General features: G+C 39.7%; 1 protein-coding gene across 2 annotated transcripts in view; it reads right to left on the bottom strand.

The window, feature by feature from the left end:
- The window catches only part of DIRAS2 (DIRAS family GTPase 2), a 52289-nt gene that overhangs the window by 17840 nt on the left and 17124 nt on the right, over positions 1 to 17325 (bottom strand). The window lies entirely within an intron of this gene.

Here is a 17325-nt window from a genome sequence, read left to right as displayed (position 1 = left end):
TATGTCTGTTGGTCTCTTGTAGCCCACTGATTTAAAGAAGAATCATATTGGCTGGGAAAGGCAGCTAGAGTGCATTCTCTTGATGTGCAGATCTGTTCACCAACAGCCTGGCCCCTATATAGGAAGGCTGTCTGGAATGACTTTACATACACCCTTCTACTTTCCTTTTCTTGAACTTGTTTGGACTAAACTGTCTCTACAGTCCCTTACACTTCTAAAAAGCGTATACATAAACAGACAAATGAGGGAAAGTATCAAGGAAAGGCAGTAAACTATCCATCCCAAAGTATCATAAAATATAAAAATGTGTGTCTTATAATAAGGATTCAAAATGAGACATTTTAAATACTGAAAATCAGGTTAGAGGTGCAATATTTTGATTTATAAGAAGTATATATTTGGTCATGCAGGTGACCAAAATGTATTTCTCATACATATTTGGTCTTTGTCTATGGTTCCTGGCTCACAGCTCCCAAAACTCTTGGAATTTCATGAGTGGTAAGAGCAGTGGGAGCATCTTTTGTTATAATATTTGGCCTCTGGTCCTCAGCTCCTAAAAACACTTCAGAACCATAAAGGTGTAATATGAGTGTCTTGTTATTCATAACAAGCCCCTTTCCATCACCTGGGTTGAGGTTAATAAGGTGACTTTGGGAAAGTACTTAAAGACTAGGGTTTGGTTGCCAGGATAACTAACCAACTTTCAGCCCCATCTCCCACCTCCCGGGAGGAGAAGGGGAGGAGAGAGCCTGGAGGTTGAATCAGTAGCCAATGGCCAATGATTTAATCAATCATACCTGTGTAATGAAGCCTCCACAAAAACTCAAAAGGACAGGATTAGGGGAGCTTCCAGGTTGGTGAACACATGGAGCCATGGGGAGAATGGTGCACCTAGAGAGGGCATGGAAGCTCCGTGCCCTTTCCCCATACCTTCCCTATACATCTCTTTCATCTGGCTGTTCCTGAGTTGTATCCTTTTATCATAAACCAGTAATCTAGTCAGTAAAATGTTTTCCTGAGTTCTGTGAGCCACTCTAGGAGATTAATCAAACCTAAGGAGGGGCTAGCAGGAACCTCTGATTTACAGCTAGTTGGTAACAACCTGGACTTGGCGATTGGCATCTGAAGCAGGGAGCAGTCTTGTAGGTGAGCCCTCAAACTTTGGAGGCTGATGCTATCTCTGGGTGATAGTGTCAGAATTGAGTCAAATGGAAGGACATCCAGCTGGTGTCTGGAGAATCGTTGGATGTGTGGGGAAACCTCCTCCACATTGTAATTGGGTGCAGAATTATCAGAGGCTTATCCTAGGCCCACCTAGGATGGTAGGGAAAATGGACTTTGATTTCCTGAGTCACAAAAGTTGCCTATTCAAGTATCCTTTGGAAGACACATTAAATTCATGTGCATGAGATTAAAAATAAAAAAAAGAAGAAGAAAGAAGCAGCAGGTACAACCTTCTCAGAAGGTTTACCTTCTCAGGTAAAACCACCATCCTTATCTGCATTTTACCCTGAATTAAGCCTGCTGCAAAAAACAAATAATTGAAACAACAAGGTGCTACTGTATAGCACAGGGTCTTAAATCCAATCTCCTGGGATAAATCATAACGGAAAATAATAGTAAAAAAAAGAATATATGTGTATAACTGAGTCACTTTGTTGTACAGCAGAGATTGGCACAACATTGTAAATCAACTCTATACTTCAATAAAAAAAAAAATCAATGACAAATGCAGGAAAAAAAAAAAACAGTTGAAACCAGAGAAAAATCATAGATTACAAGAATTCAGCTGTCAGCCTTTGGAAAAGCTGGACAATTTAGTATACTATCCTGCCAAAAAGTCCCATCAGCAGTCTGAGATCAAGGGCACCTGCATTTCCTGAAGTTTATACAGGTTATAACTGCTCAATTTTTGCCTTGATTTTCCACAATGCTTTCTCCTCAAGTAGATTTGTCTTCATTACAACATTTAAACTTTATTACGTTTAAGCAAATTCCATATTTAAAGTTGGTACTTGAGAGCCTATATTTAAAACTACTACTAATAAAAGGCAAATGGGTCATTTAAGTAAAAATATGGACTATTGCTGATACAACATAAATAAGCATAACTTAAAAATAAATTAACAATTTTTAACAGAACATACATTCTCTAGCTAAGAGAGTGTACTTTGACATATTTTTAGAATCTTAATTTAATTAAGGATCCATCTCATGTACCTTCTTAGCTGAACAAAAAATTAGAGATTTATTAGTGGGAAATGCCTGCCTGATCATAAAGAAGAGTTAAATATCCATGGCTCATCCTTCTCCAAAGAAGCAGAATCCTTTTTTCAGGAATCTTGTTTCATAGTGTTATGGAGACACCCACCCTAGCCATATTAGTGCAGGTGCTATTAAAGCAGGTGACACATCTGCACCCAGATAATGGAGCCCCCATCCCATACAGGGGGGGAATCCTTAGGCACTCATCACAAGACTAGTAATATCTGCAACAATGAAATAGAGAAGTTGTAACATTTCTTGGAATGGAAGGGGTAGAATAAATTATTCTTTAAGAGTTTCATTACTGAGAGGCAAATAAGCCCACAGTTTAGGCACAGAAATACAGTTCACTGATGTTTGTCTAAAACAATTCCATTTGGGGAAAATATGACAGCCAAGAAGCCCAAACAGCCAAATAAAATGCACTTAGTGACATTTTCCAGACTGCCAAGAGCCTGACTATGTTTGGGCCATTTTCTGCTTTATTTCTTTTCTATGTGGGTAAGAGAAGTAAAAAGGTAAACTATGTGGATTAAAAAGAGTATTGTCCTAGTCAAAGGATCAGTTACCAAGTTTGCCCAATGCAGCATGATAACCATGTGGGGAAATAAACGTCAAAAGATGAAGACAACTGGAGGATGGAAACTCTGCCAGCAAGGAGAAGAAAGTGTTCAAAGCCAGGGGTGATGGCTTAAGGTGCGGCTGTGTGCAGCCTGGGGCCCTTCCTTCACTGTCAACCTATTGGAACATGATTCTATGTACGTGTACTTGGTTAGGTAGATTTCTAGCTTTAGCCAAATGAAAGTTTACAAAATTGGCAAGTGGATAAAAAAGATTCCTTCACACAATCATGAACTAGTTTGCTACTCATGCTTTTGGCGTTATATCTAAGAATCCATTGTCATCATGAAGATGTACCTCTACATTTTCTTCTAAGAGTTTTATGGTTTTAGTTTGTATATTTAGGCCATTGATCCATTTTGAGTTAATTTTTGAATATGGTGTGAGGGGATCCAACTTCATTCATTTACCTGTGGACATCCAGTGTCCCAGGACTATTTGTTAAAGAGACAATTCTTTCTCTATTGGATGGTCTTGATCCCCTTATCAAAACTCAATTAACTGTAAATGTAAATTAGGCTTATTTCTGGACTCTTAAATTTATTCCATTGGTCTATATGTCTCTTCCTATGCCAGTACCACACAATTTTGTCTACAGTATCTTTATAATAAGTTTTGAAATCTGTAAATATGAAGCCTGAGCTTTGTTCTTTGTCAATATTGTTTTGGCTATTTGGCGCCCCTTGCGATTTGTTATGAATAGATAAATTGGACTTGATAAAATTAGAAACTTTTGTGCAACAAAGGACAGTGTCAGGAAAGTTAAAAGAGAACCTACACAATGGGAGAAAGTGTATCATATACTTGATAAGAATCTCATATTCAGAATATATAGAGAACACTTACAACTGAATAGTAAAAAGAAAAACCAATTAAAAAATGGATAAGGAACTTGAATAGATATTCTCCAAAGAAAATATACAAATGGCCAATAAGCACATGAAAAGATGCTTAGCATCACTAGTTATCAGGGAAAAGCAGATCAAAACCACAATTAGATATCACCTCACACCCACCAGAATGGCTACTACCAAAAATCAAAACAAAAAACGAACAGAAAATAACAATGTTAGGGAAGATGTGGAGAAATTAGAATCCTTGTGCAATTTGACTAGGAATCTAAACCAGTGCATACACTGTGGGAAAACTTTAACAAAGAATTACCATAGGATCCAGCAATCCTCTTGTGGGTATATACTCAACATAGTTAAAACAGATATATAATTGCTATATAGATATACAACTGAAACAAGTGAAGAGATATTTATATACCCATGCTCCTAGCAGCATTATTCACAACAGCCAAAGCAACCTAAACGTCCATCAACAGATGAATAAACAAAATATAGTATATACACACAAATGAATAATATTCAGCCTAAAAGGGAAGAAAATTCTGGCACATGCTACGACATGGATGAACCATGAGAACATTATGCTAAGTGAAATAAGCCAGTCACAGAAGAACAAATAACATATGATTCCACTTCCATGAAATACCCCTAGAGTAGTCAAGTTCATAGAGACTGAAAGTAGAATGGTGGTTTACCAGGGGCTGGGGGGAGGGGAGAATGGGGATTAATTGTTTAATGGGTGCAGAGTTTCACTTTTGCAAGATGAAAAGTTCTGGAGATGGATGGTGGTACGACAATGTGAATGTACTTAATGCCCCTGAATCATACAATTGAAATGGTAAATTTTATGTTATGTATATTTTACTACATTAAAAATACATGACCTTAAGTAAAATATTTTTAGCAAAAACAAAACTATGAATTAAAAACCACGCTCTTAGCAGCACTGGCAGAGCAGACAGCCCTTCTCCTGTGTCATCCACATTACACAGTAATAGCAATAAGGATCTAATCCAATCCAACCAGGCTAAAAAAGTCTAATTTCTTGAGAAGACCAATTAAATTTTACACCTACTTCCAGGCCCTAATTTTATACTGTATCAATGGTACTGTGACACATCACTCTTAGCCACTGCATTTAAAACTAAGCCCACAGGACTGAATTGTCCAGTATTGTAGCCACTTGAAACTCAGCTAGACTGAATTGAGATGCCCACACTGGATTTTGAACACTTAGTATAAAAAAGAATGTTAAATATCTCATTCATAAGTTTGATATTGATTACAAGTTAAAATATTTCATATACATTGGGTAAAATAAAACATATGATTTAAATTAACTTCAGTTGTGTATTTTTTTAGATGTGATTACTACAAAATACACAATTACATATGTGGCTCACATTGTTTATCTATTGGGTTGCACCACTGTAGAACAAATCTCTATACTTTTTTAGCAAAGTTTAACACATTATACTTAATCCAGTATGTTACAAGATTTAACTAAACTTGATTTTTTCAAATGCTTAGAATCTTCTTCTTATTAACATTGAAAGGCAAAATGCCACAAGTCATTGGAAAAATAGTTATTTTTCTGCCATAATAAAATATATAAAATAATACACCAAAATGCATGATGACAAACTAAAATGCATGCCTTTCTCAGAGTCCTGTATGAAGATAATTAGAAAACAATGCTGAAGGTGTAAAGAACCAATATTAGAAGTTTCACAGGGGAGATATTTACTAAACAGAGCAAAGCAGAAATATTTCAAACACACTTCAGCACATCTGTTATTTGTTGGAATGATTCTCTTTCAATAATAAGATACTTATTCTTCTCTTGGTATTTATTTATTTGCTTTTTCTCTCTTGGTATTTATTTATTTGTGTTTTCTCTCTCCCTCTCCCTCCAATATCAGTGCCATTAAGGCAGGGACCCCATGGAATTCACCCACCAGCACATTATTTTATCCAACCCAATGCCGGACACATCAGAAACACTTTAGCGCATGTTGATTATCTGCTGTTGAAATACATTTTTGTGAGCTGACCAAGGAAAATTGTACCAGAAAAGATCAATGAACTCTTTAAAGTAACAAAATCAAGTTTTGAAAAATCTGCGTAAGAGTAACCGCTCATAGATTGGCAATGTCAAGTGAAATAAAAAATTACACGAGGATCTGTGGTGACATTATATAGACAGAACCAGAGGTGAATGAATTTATTGCACTGTTCATCAGTCAGTTCTTGCAGCAAAGAAGCTGAAGCCAAAAGTAGGCAGGAGCTTCTGGATATCATGCATTTGGATATTTTATTTTATTTTATTTTTTATTTATTTATTTTTAAAATTATTTATTTATTTATTTATTTATTTATTTTTATTTTTGGCTGTGTTGGGTTTTCGTTTCTGTGCGCGGGCTTTCTCTAGTTGCGGCAAGCGGGGGCCACTCTTCATCGCGGTGCGCGGGCCTCTCACTATCGCGGCCTCTTGTTGCGGAGCACAGGCTCCAGACGCGCAGGCTCAGTAATTGTGGCTCACGGGCCTAGTTGCTCCGTGGCAATGTGGGATCTTCCCAGACCAGGGCTCGAACCCGTGTCCCCTGCATTGGCAGGCAGATTCTCAACCACTTCGCCACCAGGGAAGCCCTGGATATTTTATTTTTTAATATATAGAAATAAGACCTTTACGATGTAGTAGATTCCTTATAATACTTTATAAGAAGATAAGGAACCACCATGAAAATATTTTCTACTACATGATGGTTCACTAGTCATCTTGCTGCAAAGAAAATATAAGTGTTGCAGAACTAAAAGGCAAGTCATGTGTTTTTCTATTATACAAAAAGCAATTGTTCTACATTCATAACCATTTTCTGGGTGGCAGGTGGCTGTTAGCAGTATGCCACACAGCAGGTATTTTCCAAAAATAAGCACCCCTCTCCATCCCTGTAATAGAAAGATGACATTTTAAAACATGAGGAAGGGATCAGTACCTGCTTTGGAAAAACAACTGTCCTATGGAGAGAGCATTTTGAAAAGAGATGTAATGGTGGAGGCATTTTTATACATGATTTTACCAAAAGCAGTGCAAATGTTTCCCTTAAAAGCTCTCTTATCTGCACAATTAAAAACTTGAAAATCATTATTTTATTATCTTAAAAGTCTTTCAGATGAAGAGTTTCCATGGGTGTGAGTGCATTTGATCAAAACACATCAATGCAGTATCTTTCAGTTACATTTTGAGGAGGCACAGTGGATATCAGAGGTGGCCAGAAGCCAGACAAGGGCTCCCTGGCCAGCTGCTATTGGAGCAAAGATTTGACAGCAGTGATGGTGTGAATTCTGAATACATGGGAGAGGAACTTCCCTGGCAGAAAGAACAGCAGGTATAACCAAAGATGCTAGCATGACATGTTCTAGGAACAGGGAGGATTCTAGAATGGAGGGAGGGAGGAAGGTAGATGAGGCCAGCAAGGTAATGGCAGGGGATGGGGGGTGGTGTAGAGGCAGCTTTTACTGTGAGAAGGACAGGAGGCCATGGAGGGTTTTGAGCAGAGAAGTGATAGGTCTGACTCACGCTGTGCCAAGACCTCCTTGAGGACTCTGAGGGGCAGGAGACAGTCAGGAGGTCCAGCTGGGGCAAGGGTGGTGGCAGGGGAGGTGGGTCAGTGTCATCACTCCTAATTAACAAGCCAGTAAGACCACCTCACACCTCCATCCTTGCTACCTCCCCCCACCCCCCGCTATGATCACCCTCTCATCAGTGTCATCAGGTTTCGCATCTTTAGACGTCATCCACATGCCAACAATGTCCAGCTAACTGCATACCCACAGGCCAGGCTTCTTTCTTAAACTGCAGAGTCATAAGTCTCTCTCCCTCCTGAACATCTCTACTCTGATGCCTTGGGGACATCCCAAATATAATATGTGCAAAACTGAAACCCCTATATCACCCTAAACTGCTTACAATTTTCTTCATCTCAATCAGTACCCACATTCTCTCTCCAGCTGTCCAGGCCAAAACCCTTGGAGCCCTCCTGAACCCCTCTTGTTCTCTTGTACGTCATGTCCATCTCTTCAGCAAAGTGTGTCAGCAGTATCTTCAAAACATGCCCAGACTTATCCACAAATCATCTTCCCCACTGCCCTCACGCTCTCGAAGCAACCGTCACCTCTTACTTGGATCACTGCCGCAGCGTCCTAAGTGGTCACTGCTTCAGGCCTTGAGCCACTCCAATCAGCTCCCCACCCAGACACCAGATTACATCGTTCCTGTGCTTAAAACCCACTGGCTGCCCTGTCTCCCTGAGAGTAACAGGTGAAGGGCTCTGCCCCCACCCGTACTCTCACTTCCTACTATTTTGCCCCCCCAGCTCACTTCATTCCAGCCACATTTGTCTCCTTGTTGCTACTTGGACATGCCTGCCATGCTCCTGCCTCAGGGCCTTCGCACTGGCTGTTCCCTCTACCTGGAGCACTCTTCCCCCATCACCTCCCACACACCTATGTTCACATGTCACTTTCTCAGTGAGAATTTCCCTGACCACCTCATCTGAATTTACAGTTCTAGCCTCAACCCTGGCAGTCTTTAGCCTCTTCCTGCTTTATTTTTTTCCATAGCACATATCCCTTTCTGACACGCTTTGCAATTTGCCTTTTTAAAACTATGTTTATTTCCACTACATTATACGCTCCATGAGGGGTTTTATCTATTTCATTCACTGCTGTCTCCCTAGTGCTTGAACACTGCCTGTCCCATAAAAAGTGCACAATAAGAATCCGTTCAGTGTGTGAATGAATCTGCACTTTACTTCTAATGAACAAACTGGGAAGGCCAGGCCAAGCAATGCGCCTCAGGCGAGAACAACGTGAGCAGAGACCTTGGGCTTCATCTCTACCTGGCATGCACCTGCGGTAGTTACCCCTGCTTTGGCGGTGGGCTGGACGGAATCTCAGACGTGGCTTCCAGGCTACAATGACAGAGGACTAGTGTGGACCATACCACTATGTCAATGGCAGGGCAGTTCTGCCACTGGAGAGGTCTCGTCCACGGCCCTCTGCTACAGGAGCGTATTAACAAAGCCAGACCAAGACCGTGTGAGGGCCCTGTGGAGACAGAGCCCTCCAAACACTCGAAGGAGGGTGGCATGAACATCACTGTCGGCAAGAGGAAAGTGATATGAGGTGAGGCTAGTAGAAGGGAGGCATGGCCAAGATCATATGGGCTTTCAGAGGGCAACCCACAGCCGTTGAAGGGGTCTGGCTTTACCGTATAAAGAGGACAAGAAGTCTATTATAATAAATTGGGCCCATTGGGATCGACATACACACACTACTATACATTAAATAGATAATTAATAAGAACCTGCTGTATAGTACAGGGAACTCTACTCAGTACTCTGTAATGGCCTATATGGGAAAAGAATCTAAAAAAAAAAAAAAAGAGTGGATATATATATCTGTATAACTGATTCATTTTGTTGTACACCTGAAACTAACACAACATTGTAAATCAACTATACCCCAATAAAATTTTTTTAAAAGTGTATGAATAAAATAAAATAAAAAGGGCCCAAAACAGACAGTTTAACTAGAGTGATAGCAGGAAAGACAGAAAACAGTTAAAATGACATCAACAGCAATGAGTGATGGCTGGTGGAGGAAAGAGTTAAGACGTGGAGTAAGAGAGAATAAGGTGTCAAGGAAAACTCCTAAGGTTTCCAATTGGTGGAACTGGAGAGATGGGATAAGATCAAAGGCCAGGATTTAGGGGAAAATCATGAGCTTCATTTTCAGCAGACAGAGCACCAAGTGCCTTTGGGACAGTCGAGGGCTCACATCAAGTGGGCAAGTGGAAATGCATTCAGGGCAGCTCTAGCATCCGGGGCTGGAATGCGCAGGTGGGAGTCATCTGTGCTGAGGTAGGGATTGAAGCCAAGTCTATAGATCAGATGGCTTGTAAGAACAGAGAAAAAAACAACAGGACTTAGAGACAGCCTCAGGAGACTCCAAACTGTACTGTTTGAAAAGGCAGTGGATCTGCGAAGAATTAAGAGAAGGAGTGAACAAATAGTAGAAACAAAAGCAGCTGCATTGAAGGGCATTTTGTGGAAGCCAATGAAAGGGAGGACTTCAAAAAAGAAGAGGGCTTGACCATGTAAACTGGTAGGAAGACGTAAAGTACAGTGAGAACACGAAAGCACCTGCTGGTTGAGAAGCAATGAAGGTCACTGGTGACACTAGCAAGAGATGCTCCGAAAGCACCCTGGGCGGAAGCTAGATTGCCATAGGTTGAGGAGTGATCATGAGATGCAGACATTGATACAGGCAGCTTAGAAATATTTCCTGAGACTGGTTGTGAATTGGTGGCTGAGTGGTACCCAGTTTTGATTAAATATAGAGACTTGAACATGTTTAAATGTTAATGGGACGGTAACTGAATATATTAGCAAGATAAAGTGTAAGTTCTGGGAGAGGCTCAAGGAGAAGTTGAGCAAGGATGCTGCAGAATCAGATTGCTGTGGTCAGAGAGAAGATTCTCTCTGGAAGTGCGAGAGCCTCCAGCACTGATGAGATCCCCTGTGACTGTGGGTGTGGAGCTTAAGAGGGGTGGAGGGAAAACACTGAAGTCACTTGGATGACATTTGAACATAAGGTGAGTGAGAAGATTAAACCAGAGGGCAATGCCCTTGGTGAGTGTAGAATATCCAGGAGTTCCGAAGCTGATGGAATGAGAAAAGGCAAGGGCATACAGTCAGGAATTGGGAACCATTAATCAGTGAATACATACTTGTGTCTGTTCTCTGGTTACTAGGCAGGTCAGCAAAATTCGCTGTAAAAGGCTATAGCTCCTGATGTGTCTAGAATCCAATGACAGACAACATCAGACAGGCCGTAGTACCACCAGCCCTTGGCAGGCTTCAAGGCCAGGACCCCTGGAGTCATTACATAGATAAATAGCTCAAGACCAGAATGACAAAATTATCAAGCAGGATATTCTTGCATACTCAAAACTGTGAGTTCAGTTACAGAGTCAGGACTGCCTGAGGGGAGATGAGCTCAGTCAAAGACCAGAGGAAAACAGTGCTGGTGAAGGAGGGGACATGGATTTAACCAGATACAAAATAGGGAGTCCTGTAGGTCTGGCTTAAAGACAAAGATGTAAAGAAAAAAGTCAATATTTTTAGATGAATTGAAGAGTGTACATACTAGGTAAATTAGGAAAAGCTAAAACTAAAGGCCAGAATTCCATCCAGAAGCAACGTGCAACTATGAGAGAATGGGCTTCATGCCAGGTTGTAAAGGAGAATAAATCTGAGATGGTGAGAGAGAGGAACCATTAAGATGCTGGTAATATAGCAACCACCAACACAGCCCAGGAGTCCTGACCATCTAGCCAGTGTTGAGAGGTCCCAGACAAGCTTGATCTTTAAAACATCTCTGATTTGGGTATCAGCAGCCCCATTTCACAGATAAGGGAAGTGAGAACTTAGGTGGTTAAAGTAACAGTGCACTGATGCACAGCTAGTAAGTGGCAGAACCTGCATTTCAACTCAGGTTTAGCAAAACCAATAAGACATTCAGGCCAATCCAAATTAGAAACAACTGAACAAGGAGCTCTGGATTATGAAATGTTGGAGGAAGTTTTTTTACACTAACATGTAATATTGCCAAGCAATTTTCAGAACATCTCGTATTTCTTTTAAAAAATGTAACAATGATGTTAGGCAGCGAATAATGGATGACTGTGATGTTATCTGATTCATCAAAAAGGTTAGAGATGCCTTATAAAAGGTCCACATCAAAAGCTGAACTCTGAGGAACGATACCAGGTGGTTAATATAACACCTGCTTGTAGGAAAACATGGGTTATACTTACGCCATGGATATTTGAATCAGTATTTTAACGTAGTCCCAATGCCGGGGCAAAAGTGTCCTGATAAGGCTGACCAATGGAGGGCCAGGCCACATGAGACTGTAGTCAGAGTAGGAACTCTGATTTTGCTGGTCTTCACAGGTCTTAGGAAAAGGCAATGAGATGATACAAAAATGTTTATGACTCACATGCCTTTCAATGCTGAGTTAAAGACTCACAGTTCCTAATTAGTACAAGCTCTGCAATTAAGGTTTGGGTCACACTGGCCATCTCAGGGTTGTAGACCAAGATCCCTGTGCCCCAAACCTGGCTTGTGTTTCCATAATGGAAACAGAACAGCTTCAATGGAACCTGGAATTGTCCTAAAGGACAGAGCTGGGTAATCGCATGAGAGAAAATTCTCAGAATGTCCATGTAATAATGAAAATAGTATAAAACAATTATCAGTGTAAAAAAAAAAAAGCCAATATGTCATGTTTGGAAATGACATTATATATATATATATATATGTCATATCTATTTCCAATGCATTAACTTGATCAGGCTCGTTTTTTCACATTAACTCACAGAGGCAAGTTATGCAACATGATCTCTGTTTCAATCGCCAGAAATAGTCAAGAGCACAAATCAAATGGGAAAGGAGGGTTTGTACTGAAACATTTAATATGTGTTATGAGTTTAGTGGTATCAGGTGTTAACAAAATGGTATCTAGGCAAAGAGGGATAGATATCAACTGACAGCTCATTAGTGACAGAAACACGCACACACAAATGCGAGTGTAGTATCCAGTGTTCATGGAGATCCATATTAGTACATATGGAGCCATATTGTGCTTTTTACCAGCTGCATAGAACTCCTGAGATGGTCCATCATTTATCAACCAGTTTCTCACTGACTGCTTTTTTTGCTCAACAAACATATAATTATCTCATCACATTTTTGAGTCTACATGTAGACTAACCTCCTATAAATGGAACTACTGGATCAAAGTGTATGTGCATTTTAAATTTGGTAGAGATTGCCAGTTGCTCTCCAAAATTACCACCGATTTGCCCCTAATGGTGTGTGACAGTGCTAGTTCCTCGCACCTGGCATAGCCCAGTGGGGATGTATTATCAATTCTTGGATCCTCCCCAATGTAACAAGAAGGCTGTTTCTCATGACTGTTTAAATTGTATTTATTTAATTTGTGTGAGACTGAGCATTTCTTCGTATGTTAAAAGGAATTTGTATGTTTGAGACCTGCATGATCCTGTGCTCTGCTCAGTTTCCTATTAGTTTGCAACGATCGTATCTGTCCTATTTCAAGGCGGTCATTCTCAAGCTGTGCTCAGCAGACCAGCACTGTCCCCCTCAGCTGGGACCACGCTCCAACTGCCATAGCCCCACTGAATCAGAGTCTCTTGGGTTGAACCCAGCAATCTCAGGTTTAACCATCCCATCAGGTGATTTGAATGTTCAAAATCTGAGACCTACTGTATTAAGGAAATTAGACCTCATCTTAAATAAGTTGAAAATGTTTATTCCCAGCTGCCATTTGTCCTTCAATATTGTTTCTTTTTCCTGGACAGAAATTTAAAATTTCTGTGAAGCCAAATTTAACAAGCTTTTCCTCTTTAGAATCCCAGTTTGGCATCATCCTTAGAAAATTCTTCCCTACTCTGAGATCATTAAACATTCTCTATATCTACACTTTCATTCTTTATGTTTAAATAGTTGCTCCAACAATCTGATTTATTTCTGCATCTTGAAATTGATGGTATATTTAGAGGAATTTAAATTAACATTTAAAAGAAGGGCAGAACAAAGAAGAGGTGCCCAGAGTGCCATCTGTAAATCTACTTGGAATAATCAAAAATATATAAACATGTGGTTGTCACGATATCCTGGAAAATTTAGATTCTTTTCAAAATCTAGGTCACCCAGTCATTTCTATCATTCAACATTTCCAGGCTCTTTTTTCCTTGCATAGAGCTTACACAGACCCTACACAGATGTACACTTACATACACCTTACAAAAACAGTAAGGTCAGTTTTACATTTTGCGATGCCCTCCCACTACTCTGTGGTCAAGAACCCCATGAAGCCCAAAGGGGCCTCAAAAGAGAAGCACAATTCTTCTTTCAGTGTAGGGGACTATTCCACAAACACTTTTCTTTAAATCTCAGGGGTCTATTTCAAGAAGGCAATGATATAACGCACTGCTCTTATGGGTGAATATGTAAGTGGCGGGGGGAGGGGGCTGGCAGCTGGGTGGTGGGGTTGGGGAGATGAGTTCAAGTTTATACCAAAAGGAAAATGCCTTTGAGCTGGATTTTTAATGTAACAGAGACCTGAGAGAACTCCTGACTTTGCTCTGGATGCAGAGTCCTGGATACTGATCATTTTTCCTCTTTGCTCAGCATCATCTGAAGATAAACTCCAAATTCAGAAGTCACAGAGGTGCTCCAATAAAACACCTATGAATGTAAAGAGGACATAAGTTACCCCTGCAAAGGCTTCTCTGTCTAAATGCTGATGACTATCTGGACTCTTCTGGAGCCCAGCTTCGGAAGTTAAGGGGTGTTGGGGGAAGAGGGATGAAGGAGAGAGAAAGACACACAGAGAGACAGACAGAGACACACAGAGAAAGACACAAATTACTATAGGGAGGCCTAATGGAGTGTTCCTCTGTTCTCTTATTTCCTCAGAAAAACATCACTTTCCAGACATTAATTAGTATTAGAAAAATGGTGCATAAACTCCTTTCATACAAAAAAAAGCTCTCTTTAAATGTCCTGTCATGATTTCTGGGGCAGAAAGCCATGCGATGGAAATGGTACCCAGCACTCATTGATCACACAAGCTATCCAGAGACTGGGTGAAGAAACTGACATCTTTTCATTAAGGTATTCATTTCTGTGTTTCAGGAAGTCAGTACTCATGGATCAGTCAATTATAAAGCATTACATTTCACCAAACTTTATTTAATGGTGTTGAAATAGATACGAACAAAGATATGCATGCTAGTGAAGGATAATATTAAAAGATCTAAATACTAGCTCACTAGTTATCTATTGATTTTACAATGGGTTTGCTGCTACTTGCCCAATAAAGTAATTTAAATATGAAAATTGAATGATCTCCAATGAGGCATGGGGCCTCAGGGACTGGACCAAAGCAAACTTGGTGCAAAATGGCAATGCCCACCACTAAGTCTGCTCCCTTTTTTTCTGCTACAGTAGATCTCTAGGTTGCCTGCAGGTTGAATGCACATCTACTGGTTATTTTTCATAAAACCAGGGGAAGTATTTGACCCAATCCTCTTGTTTTACCGATAAAGTAGTAAAAATAGGTTCAAGACTGCACAACTACTTAATCGCAGGGCAGGGTAGGACACAGGTCTTATAGCATTTTGAGATCATTTATATATTTATTTTTGATAGTGTGTAACCAGTTTAATTTAATATTTCAGCTTTTAAATTGCTTTGTCAAAAGGTTAACGTTCTATAGTTGTGCTGGCCAATATAACAGTCTCTAGCTACATGGGCTATTGACCTCTGGAAACATGCTAATCTGAATTGAGATGCTCTGTAAGACAACATAAAAAAATGTAAAATATTAGTATTTTGTATTGACTACATCTTGAAATGGTCATTTTTTTAATATACTGGGTTAAAGAAAATATATTATTAAAATTAATTTCACCTGTTTATATTTACTTTTCTATTGTGACTACTAAGACACGTTAAATTATGCATGTGGCTCAAACACTTTATTTCTATTGGACGGTACTGATTTATGGGAAAACACTTAACTGCACTAAGGAGAGAGCTACAGCAATCTTCCTTTCCTGAATTTGCTAGTGACAAGAGCAAAGGAGGAGAGGATGAGACGGCATTTGTTCCGAGTACTTTAAAAAGTACTTACCTGGTCGAGGAAGCCAGACTTGCAAGCCACATAATAAAAATAAAAACTAAAACATAATTTGAAATCAAATAATTTTTACGTTAATCCTTAAATGTGCATGCATGCATCAATTTTACTTGTGAAAGAACATTAGCAATTGTGACAACATGACAATCACCACCTCCCCTTTTAAGAGCAGCTATTTTCCTAGAAAAATCAGAACCAAAACCAGTGTCCTAGAAATCAGTTTTGCCTTTAAAAAGACATCTGTCCATTATAAACATCCATACCAAGTAGATAAATAAATGATTGACAGCTGGATGATAAACAGATGATAGACAAGACAGACGATAGACTCGATTCACCATATAAGCGGGAATGGGGCACCATGGTCATCTGAACTGAATGTTACAGGTCAGCACTGAGCCCATTTTAACTTAAAACAGCTGGCAGGCAACCTCCTCACCCAGACAGTCAAATGTTCCTCTTAGTAACAAAGAAATTCTCTACTGCAAAAATTGACTGCCTTTATCTTGGGGGAAAATAATGATTTTGTCTAAATTAATGTTATTTTGCAATATACTAATATATATCAACTATGGCCACAAAATTAGAAAAATGAACATATGTGTTTATTATCACAGCTACACTCTCTTTTTGATAAAAAGAACCCTGTTATTTTTCAAAGGTTTTAATTTTTCAATAAGATATGCAGGTATTAGATTAGAGACGGTATTTACTCCTGAAATAATACATTTCTAATAAAATCAGGTGTGGTTTCTAGGAGATGCACAGCATGAAATGAATAAAGTCTTCTCTGTTCTTCTCATGGTGAGATGGCACTGCTGACTGCTGAGAATGCTAGCTTGCTAGACACAAGCTGAAAAGGGACTTCCACAACTTGGAATTCAATTCAGGTGTTTTCTGAGTCTCTTCTTTGGAACAACTCTATTAAAGCTGTAACAAGAAAAGATTCTGGAGGTTTCTGCAATAACCGTGCACATATATTTGCCATCTTGCAGAGATAACTGAGCAGCAATTCTGTGCGATGGTGGAGACAATCACCTCTCTCCCCTTCCTTCCTGTGTTCACCAGGCACCATGGTCCCTATCACCAAATTAAATGCCATGTGTTAAATGGGATGAAAATGCTTCCCTGCTCTGTGTCTTCTGTTTCTATAAAATGAACCACGGATTTTCCTTTACCTCAGCCCATAGGATCTCCTGCATTTCCAGAGATAGAATTCTTGACAATTTGCAATTTCAGGCAACAACCAAAAAAATAGTATTCCCCCACAAATTTGCTAAATTTATTCTAATTTTATCCTCCTCTTTTCTCTCCCTCCCACTCCACCTCTTCGAATCCAAATGCCACTGGAAAAGAAGCGCATTTGGACTGATTTGGAATGTAAAATGCTCCAGCCTTTTACTGTTATCTAGAAAATCTTCCTTAAAAAGAATATATATTTTTGTAAGTTTTTAGTTCAAAGCAAAAGAGGTCCCCTATGCTAAGACTGGCTTCTCACACGGAAGGGGGTCATTCAAAAAACAACGTGGGCAAATATGTAGAATAAATTCCTAAGGAAGGCAAGCTGTGTCACTGCACAGTGGGAAGAAACAATTCCACCACAACGGTGTATTTCACCATTCAATGAATGTAACATGATTCACAGAGCTTCTAGCTTTAAAAGTCTCCCAAACCCCCAGAGAACGTGAATAGGAGTTTTAAAGGAGAAAAACAGCATTTTTCAGGATGGAAGACTCAGGCAGGGTCCCACATGGCGAGAAGCCAGCAATGCTTTGCAGGAGACCCTGGG

The sequence above is a fragment of the Balaenoptera physalus genome (genome assembly GCF_965194825.1).
Source record: "Balaenoptera physalus genome assembly, chromosome: 7".
Lineage (NCBI taxonomy): Eukaryota > Metazoa > Chordata > Mammalia > Artiodactyla > Balaenopteridae > Balaenoptera > Balaenoptera physalus.
Note: the sequence above shows the minus strand (reverse complement) of the source record. Positions and strands in the feature narration are given on the sequence as shown.